The sequence below is a fragment of the Numida meleagris genome, chromosome 3, assembly GCF_002078875.1.
Source record: "Numida meleagris isolate 19003 breed g44 Domestic line chromosome 3, NumMel1.0, whole genome shotgun sequence".
NCBI classification, from domain to species: Eukaryota; Metazoa; Chordata; class Aves; order Galliformes; family Numididae; genus Numida; species Numida meleagris.
Genome location: NC_034411.1, coordinates 93,648,479 through 93,658,247, shown reverse-complemented (window position 1 = coordinate 93,658,247; position 9,769 = coordinate 93,648,479). Strand labels below are relative to the sequence as shown.

General features: G+C 38.4%; 1 long non-coding RNA gene across 1 annotated transcript; it reads left to right on the top strand.

Moving 5' to 3' along the window:
• LOC110396176 lies at nucleotides 608-9,183 on the top strand. Its single transcript, XR_002436823.1, has 3 exons — nucleotides 608-642; nucleotides 5,419-5,478; nucleotides 6,762-9,183. It is a non-coding gene; the product is annotated as an uncharacterized LOC110396176 (long non-coding RNA).

Genomic DNA, 9,769 nt, shown 5'->3' with positions numbered 1-9,769 from the left:
AGGTGGAAGAAATAAACATTTTTAGAGGACAGCTGTAATTTTTTTCTAATGATGTCTATCAAACAGTTGTTCAAAACATGTGGCCTAAGCATATGTATAGAAGACTATTATTCTGCTTCATGAAACCACCGGGTAGGTTGTTTTATTGGTATCCGAATTATGCTAAAGAAAATTAGCAGAACAGGCTGTGGAATAGAGTTAAATAAATTCTGAAAAAAATTGAACATTAAGAAACTTCTAGATGCACAAAGGAACTTTTATGTGTCATTCAAATACACTGCATGCTTTTTATAACCAGAGGAGCTAAAAACACTTTGTGATATTATTTCACCAAATGGAATAACAACAAATGGGACAGAGTTAGCAAGCAATTCTCAGAATTTTAGAGACTAAGAATAGCTAGAATTCAGCTTTTTGAGAAAGATGGGTGTAGCAGAAATGGTAAGTCATGGCTTGAACCAGTGACTGAGACCCTGGTGGGAAGGCAGGGCCAACCCAGGGGAGCTCAGGTGCATGCAGTGCACCTGAGTGACTGGAAGGGGTGGAGCCAGGATCCACCCCTTCCCAGACCTCATTTAAGGGTTGGCAGTGGAGCTGAGGGTATCTTGCTGGAGATCCCTACCTGCTTGAGGCCTTCTATAGGTAAGAAGAGTTTTTCCTTTGTTTCTGTGTCTATGGCTGCTATATTTGAGCATATTCTCACTTGCTGTAGCCTAGGGCTTTGCTACTATGCTGTTATTGCTACACTTTCCATTACATTACAGTGTTACAATGGGCAAGAGGCCAAATATGTTAGTGCCCTAGACCTATGTTTAGCGCCCCTGTTCCTGTGGAATGAAATCATTTATATTAAGTCTACAGCTCAAGGACAAAAGGCTTAAATATGGCAATGTTTCTTTGTGGAAAGAAGTACATAAAGATATAATTAACTATATTTATAAGCATTAAATTTCATCACCTCATCTCCAGTAAAATGGATCACAGTGACCAAGAATACCCAGTGAGACCCAATTCACTATACCAGTGGGCTGGTATGATGGGATGTACACAAAAGCATATGTTCTCTACATTAGTAGTCAACTGATCAATGGTAGCTGAAGTAGTTAATTTCTTCCAATTTCTGTTTTCTTCAAGCATTAGTATTTTTTTTCTGGGAGATCTCTTTGCTGAAGGACATAAGCCAACTCATCCATTCTCACAAGACTATCTTCCCATTGTTGTGATCAACAGGCTCTTCTTTGTGCTTGTGGACTTAATCCTTCTTGAACTTACTTTATCTCTCTTGACCTACTGTGACCAGTATACCAAGCAATGCCTTCATACATAACACTAAATCCCTCTGTTGCTATTGCCCCCCCAAACTCTCCCCATGTTGTTACATCCTCACACTTCATTTTCCTTCTTTCTTGCTTGCTCAATAATGACTCTCAGAACTGTGATCAGCTGTCACATTTTAATCAGGTTTCAGAATGTAGCAAACATTTTCTGTTCTCCCTAAGCAATTCACAGCTGTCTCCTTTTTATTTCATATTATTTTATTCAATTAATAATGTATTAGAAAACATTAAAATAATATTTAATTTATAATATTTAATTCTGATATTTTTATTTTATATTTATTTTATACTCCTTCCTGTCATGAAGTTCTTTATGTACATAAAGATATGCTGATCAATCTTTCCATTTTTGGTCATTTCTGTTTTTTAATTGAAGAGTATTAATGAGATTTGCCACAGTAATACCAAATGCTGGGGAAAAAAAAAAAAGACGGCAGAAATTACACTCACAAATAACTCTTAGCCTTTTTGTCACTCGTATGTGCAAATATGTTTCTCTTCCATGATAAAGGGAGAGATCACATGTAATGGAGCATGTGAGATCAGTTATTCATTTAACACTTGTTGTGGAGAAAATCAAATCTAAGTCTGGAGCAAGAGTTTGCACTGCAGACACACTTTTTCAATGGAGGTGTCGATGTCAAACAGAACACTTAACCCTGCCAACAGCAGACTTGATTTTTTTTTTTTTTAACTACCTCTCATGGATTGTTAGGAACAGCTAGTGGTTTCCCTGCAATTCACTGTCTGTACAGTGGAAGTCATTCCTCTCAAATGCTTTGAAGGAACATGGTCGGCCAAAATGTCTGTGGGAAGGATCAAAACAGAAGAAAAGCTGCAGAACAGGTACACAGGGTTAGTAAAAAATAGAAGAAACAGGACAGAGTCAGACCATCAAAAACACCAGTGTCCTTTTCAGTACATAAACTGGAGAGAATAACACAAAAGACAGAAATGTTTGTACCACAGTATCAAAAATATTACGAGAAGAAAAAGGATGCAGGCACACCCATAGAAGTTGTTAAGAAGCCATTTTGTTCTTCTGAGATTCATGTAGTAGCAATTGCATTTATTACTTGTTTTTGCATTAAACTCCTGCCTATGCTCAGTCTGAAGTTTTTCTACCTTCTGTTACACAACTTAGATTGTTAATGAGGGAAGCTTTAATCTTAAACTGAAATGAATCCTTCTCTTATGATCTGAAAATATAAAGTTCTTGACACTGAGAAGTTGAACGAATTACGTACTGTTTCCTACAGCACACTAGGCATTAGGGCTGGTCACGCTTCCCTTTCTGCATATGTCTGAAGAGCAGCCAACTGTGCTGCTGGGACTGCCAATTAAGAACTTTCTCCAGCCTGGAAAGCGTGTGTGTGTTGCCTGACCTTATACTTGCAGGCTCCCATGATTTTGCTCAAGTTTTCAGTGTTCATTTTTCACTTAAAGAATGAGCACCACCCTGAAGAGCAGAGCTTTGAGCCGGGTTTCTCAGTCAAACTGTGTAGCTTCAACTAAGAATGTCTCCCCCAGTGGTGCTTGTCCTGTGATGGCTCTGCGGCTGCAGACATGGTGTGCTCCTGGCATGGTGAGACTGGCAGCTGCTTCAGGCAGGGAACGGCACTGAGGTGACCGCTGCATGAACTACTTCAAATTATGTTCTAGAGAACACTTAGTTTAGGTCCTCTTTGTGGTCATTTGTCGTGGAAAAATGTCATTCACTTAATTGCAGGGGCTACTTGTAACTGGAGCGGTACAAATAGCTAATGCTTTTTCCAGTTTTTGTGGTGATTGTGGGCTGGCTGAGGGTTTTTTAATTAGCTTTGTTGCTTGGAATTAATTTAAGTAAATAGGTAATATAACACAGGATCTAAGCCATGTGCTGTTAGTAAATAATACAGTTTATACAGAATGAACTATTCAGCAGCCTCCTAACATGTGGAATTGCTTCTATCCCATTCTTCAGTGACCACAGCATTTACAAAGAGAGAACAGTAGTGAACAAGTCATTACTGTTTCACACATTAAGATGGAGGCAGGTTTTGAGAGTTTCATGCATTTGAATTTTTCATTCTGGACTGTGTTGTCCTTGCCTGAAACATCATTCCTAAAGAGACTTACTATCCATATACATGAAACCTTAGGTTTATTTTTTTCCTTGCAATGTTAACACAAAAGACTACTGTATGCCTAAGTGCAGGTAATCACAAACTGTGGAGCGTGCTGCCTCATAAAGCCCTGGCCTTGCTCCAGAGCCCTCAGGCTCTGCCCAGATGGATACCCCAGGTATGATCCACATCCATGCTTAATCAGATCGTATGTAAACACCTCCACCAACAGACATGTTGAAGCCCAGGCAAAAGTACTGTCTCCATTCTGAGTAATACCTAATTGTTAAAATAGGTATTTTAAGTGTTTAACTATGCATGACATGCTACTTACTCACCTCTCATAACTGCATACTGAGAAACATTTTTGGAGGGTTCATCTTAAGTGATGAAAAATGCTGATACTCCACAACATCAAGTTTCTCAAGAAAAAAATGCATCAGGTATATCTCTTAGATCAGGAAATGAAATTTAGCTTTTAGCTCACTTTTCTCTAACACACTTACCTTTTAGTAAAGTGGAAAAGGAAATGTTCACAGTAAAACCTAGTTTTGCAGTTCCACCCAGGCAACTAGTGTGTCAGCAGTAATAGCAGCAGATTTAACTAATTTAAGCCTGTTCAAAGAGAAATGCCAGGTTTCAAATTTTCTCATTCTTACCTCTTTAGTTACATGTTACTTTCTCTTAAGGAAAAGAATAAGGAAGAAGAAATAAATTTTAATCTTCTGAATTACACTTCCTGTTATCCTCCTCTTCTTTGTTTTCAGTGTCTGTGATTATTGGAATAAATGTGAGGACAATTTCTGAAAATAATTTAAGCTGAATCTCTAGAACAGGAGGGAGGTCTGGAATACATACTTTCTGGAAGAATATTTCATTCCATGAGAAAGACAGAAGTGATTTTTCTAAGCAATTGCATTTCCTGTAGGTCAGCTGATGCAAAATATTTAAAATGAAGAACAAAGTTGTGATATATATAAATGCCTGAAAACAAAAATTGCATGATTAATAGAACTGTTAAGTTTTTGCACTCATCTCTTTCATAACTGTACAGGGTTATTGTTCCTTTTAAATTGCCTAGCATGAAAAGAGGGTCTCTTTTGGGATAGGTTGGTAAATCATCAGGAAGCAATAGTGATGGCAAAGGTTGTGTCTCTGATTGGACATGCTGATTCAAATTTCTAGCATTGCAGATGGTGTGACCTTATCTATAGAAAGAGTGATGCAAACCATCCCATGGACATATTGTTTACATATGATCAGAAGCTGTCTTAAAAGAGCATCTTAACATCATGGAAAATTATTTTTCTTATGTACTTCGGCTAAAGCTTGCTTTTTCAAGCTGTAAATTGATTTCACCATTTCCTAAAAGATCTGATATACATAATAAATGCTAATTACAAACAAGTCCATAGATAAAATACATATATATACGTATGTTCCATGTCATTATTAATACTCCTCTATTAAATCATTTGTTTTGAACATACCAACCGCTCCAATCTCACTGAAGTCAAGAGAATCAATGAGTGTAATGAGCAGGACTTTGAAACATGAGCATGATAAGGTCCAGACCTAGCTTTGAAGATGATATGCCTATGCATTCTCCTCCTGGTAAGATCCCCGAAGGAGACCAAAAAAGACTTTAAGCACAAGAAAACAGGTTTTGAATGAGAGTAATTCAAATTTTTAGTCGGGGAAAGCCTCAGAACACCTCTAAGAGGAATACAAAGGGTGGTGAAGCATTGGAACAGGTTGTCTGGAGAGGTGGCAGAAGCTCCGTCCCTGGAGACATTCAAGATCAGGCTGGACAGGGCTGTGAGCAGCCTGATCTAGCTGTAGTGTCCCTGTTAATTGCTGGGGGGTTGGTATAGATGGCCTTTAAGGGTCCCTTCCAACTCAAAGAGTTCTGTGATTGTCATTGTATGTGAAACACCTTCCGACGGTTTTTTTTGTTATTTTTTTTTTAATGTAAGACCTGTAAACTCTGTGTCGTGGAGAGAAAGGGCAGGGAAAACATTAAGAAGGATGAAAAGGTAAGTATGAAACAAAGAATTAATGACTGCTTCCTTTTAATCCTGGTGCCTCTGGGAAAGTTACAAACTAAAATACTCAAAGAATGTGTTTCATGATGATTCTATTAATTACACTGAGTTTTATTTTTGATTTTAAGGCCAAATGCTTTTTACCTTAATGCCAGTCAATCATTGGGTGTCTCATGGATTCCTGTTAAAAGAAGACAAGTTCTATTTTGTATTTGTTTCTCCCCAGAATTCAGGATTAGGCTTCGGTAAACTGAATTTCAATTCAACTATTTCAGTGTAATTGAAAAAATGTTGTGCAAATTATAGTATAGCATCTTGCTAATGGTTCTGTAGATATTTGTCAAGTAAAAAAGCCTTTAGTGCATATTTCAATAAAAATGTTCTAATTTTCGTGGTTGAGAAAGAAATTTCAATTCTTTTCAGGTTGGAATGTGGCATACCTTTGCTAGAAAACATTTGAAGTGACTGGAACACTTTAATTTCACTTGACTTGTTTTTTTAATGTTTGCTTTTTTGATAAAAGAAAAAAAACACAATTTAAAACAAGAACACCTTCCCTTTTCATTCTCATTAATTCCTGTCAGTTTTCTTAAGCTGTTGTTATCCTAGGAGGAAAAACTAAAAATAAAAAAAAAAAAGAGGAACAGAATGAGAAATGACAATGAAACAACTGAAAGAAAAAAAATCTAAAATTTTCCACTTTTCTCAACTTTTTTCCACTAAAGGACACACTAGGAGTAGATAACATAATCCTAACTTGTGGACCCAGCCTTATTCTAAAGATACCATCACTTCCTGTCAGAACTAGATGGGAATCATTTTGTTTTTGACAGACTATGGAAAGTAAACAAACCAACAGCCTAATGTCATATTTGTGGATGAGTGGAGGACAGTAGAATAATGAGACTATAATTACCACCTCTGTAACTGAAGGTAATTTTGCATGATGTTAATATATATGCAAAAGGAACCATCATTGCTACTGGTTTCAGTAGTGTTTTCTTCTGGATTTATTTCTTAAGCAGGCTGTCTGTTCTGTCTTATCTAAACCTGACATCTGGGAGGGCTGTAGTGCTCTTTGATGAGCCATTCCAATATGCGAGGGCCAGTAGGAAGACAGCACTGATGGCAGACATGACATTTTTGTCACAAAACAAAAACTCAATTGCTAATCAAGATCCATGATTTCACTGCTACTGAGAGCAAAGAACACCTCTTTTTTTTTTTTCTCTGTTCTCTTTTTAGCACTTACTTGCCTGCATTTCCCTTCACAGAAACGTCTTGCTCTCCTAAAATGACTTCATCCTGACCAGAGATACTGTAACAAACACCAACAGAACATCAAAGGTGACTAAAGGAAAAAGATCAAACAGGAATTAGGCAACGCAGGGAGAAATTAGAGGACAGCAAAACTACCCTGAGGGAGAGAACAGGACTGAGCTAGCCCACCCTGGCTGAACACTCCCGATGGCTTTGATCAGCAGGAGAAGAGTACATGAGGTCTGTTGATAACCCAAATGCACACCACCCTCTAGTCTCTTAGTGAAGCCTGGTATCCAACCTGAAATTCTGAAGAACTGTGTCTTTCTGGTTTATTTTTAAATACAATAATCTGTTAGAAAAACTTTAAAAGTTCACTTGAATGTCCTGTTAAACTATCACCTGACTCCCTTTTTTCTGAGATTCGTCTCTTTAACTGTTACTTTGATCAAACTATTTTAAGTTGGTTTTGCTCCAGAAGGACTGTTGCATTTCACTGAAAACTGAAGCCATGGTGAAGGCCGTTCCTGACTCAGAATGTGTCATACTGGTGAACTGCTAATGACTTGCCCTCTTTTAGGTAACAGTGAGAGCTGGGCCATTAGTCACCTAAGGCAAGACCACAGAAATGTTGGCTGGAAGGAATTGCTGAAGGTCTCCTGGCCAGCCTCCTGCTCACACCAGGACCATTGCCAGCATTACCTCAGACCAGACACAGCTTTGTCTAGTCAGATCTTGAGAACATCTCAGAATAGGATTTCCCAGCATTTTGGTAACCTGCCACCCTGATGAGAACTGTTTTTCCCCAGTGTCCAACCTAAACATTTCAAGTGGCCATTCACAACCATTGCATCTTGCTATGTATACCATCTTCTACTGCAAGGAATATTTCAGCTTTATCATTTTTTGTGTAGCTTCTCTTCTAAATGTCATAAGCTGCCGTCAGCTTATGCCATTGCCCCTACTTCACCAGATGAAACAAGTCCAGATCCCTCAGCTCACAGGTCATGCACTAAAGGCCCTTGGGCACCTAAGCAGTCCTCTGCTGGGCTCCTTCCAGTTTCTCAAAATTCCACTTGTTCTGGAGAGTGCAGGAAGGGGTGTGTCCTTCCAGGTGGAGCCTCACGTGCACCAAGTGAAGGCTGTGAGCCTTTACAGGATGCTCTGGCTTTCCTCACAGCAGCTCTCTCTGAAGGGACCAGCTCTGCTCTCCCCACACTGGCCTTGCATGCCAGCAGTTCTGTGCCCTCCAGGAGAGATGTGCTCTGAACCATGGCAACATATATCTGGGAAATGGGCACAGCCCTAGCTGCATTGTCTGTCTTCAGAGAGGGCACTGGTTTTATTTGTGGCTCCAAAACATGTGGTCTGGTGGTTCTGATCTTGGCTGAAGCCTCCAGGCACTGCGTTAGTACAGATAATAGCCTGGAATCCCTTCCAGGTAAGGTATTTCCTCTGTGCAGGCAAGGGATTAAACTAATAACACCCAATTTCCCCTTTTGCTGATGTTAAGGAAAACTGCTGTTTGGGAACCAGCAGCTCATTGGTATGAGTGTGTTTTTCTTCAGTAAAGTTTATTCAGGGGAGTTTTCTTGTTCTCCTGTAGGAAAACTCTTCCTGTAAGTATGTTGGCTAGCTATTGAGCAAGGACCTGTGGTTTCTGAAGTTTTAAGCAACTTGTCAAAGCAGATCCTAATATTATTTTTCATTTTTACTTAATATTATTTTTCTAGCATATCATTTAAAAAGCCAGGAGGATAAAAAGTGTGTTATTCTTAGGAGGATAGTAGATACCATTATCTGCCTTTCAAATCGGATGCTCCAATACAAATTGATAGGAATTTTGCTCCCAATACATTATCTGTGATAGTTGGCGTAGGATCCAAAAAAGGAGAATAATCTAACTACTAACTAGGAGATCCATACTGCACGGTTATTCGAAAACCGCTTTTTGGGAATTTCTCTAAATATCAGCTACGATTCATAGCCACCCTAATAAATGCTGTATTTGGAAGCAAAGATATGCTAAAAAGATGTCCAAAACCTAGAAATACCTGCTGGTTTCAGAAACAGTAAGCATCCTTCCTTGGACACATATACTAGCAGCAGGCAGCCCGGTTGAAGTGGAGATTTGGAAGTACTTTGGAAAAGAACCAGTGCTTTTTTTTTTTTTTTCCTAGTACATATAGAACCTGTCTAAGGAATTTCTCATTATAAAGAAGATAACGATGTGTGTTCTGGTGAGCTATAAGAATGAGGGGATTAAATATATCCTAGCGCGTTGCAGAGAGAATAGTATGCTGGGAAGAAACCTTTTTCAAAATGTAACCAGGCAAGGTCTAATTTTCCCTGGAGGTTAATATTATTTTGAGGAAAGAAGAGTGGCATCTTTAAAAGATATTGATAGCATCACTCCCAACAGAGAGGAAGGATATGTGAATCTGTCTTCTGTGCAGAGAACATCCTCAATCTTCTTTCCTGGGCCAGCAGATGTCAAACTCTTGAATGCTCTTGGTCAGAGAAATTATTCCATCTGACTATGGAGAAGCATGCAGTATTTAGCAAAATATGTGTCTAAACATGACATAACCTTTCCTGGGTAACTGAGAAAAGTTTATGATAATAAATAAATATATTTTATTAAATATATATTTAAAAAATAATTGACTGGTCTAATACCCTGATTTTTGCATACTTGCTCACTAGCATCCAGCTACACCATGACATTCACTTTGCATGTATAATAAAAAGGAAGAGCATGATTATATGCTCTCAAAAGCAATCTTGAATTTTGCTTCTGCCTTTGGAAGATTAAAGGTCAGATATATTTAGAGTCCTGTACAAGCATATTGTAACAAAAGCACTGTACATGTTTTTATGGTGCTTGTTGTTGTTTAATCAGCTTTTTTTACAGTCTATTCCTCTTACCTGATATGGTTACTGCTGGCTAAATTGGTCCTAAACAAACTGAGTCACAGTTTTGTTTCTGCCCATGTGCATTTCCAATGTCAGGTGTCTGAAG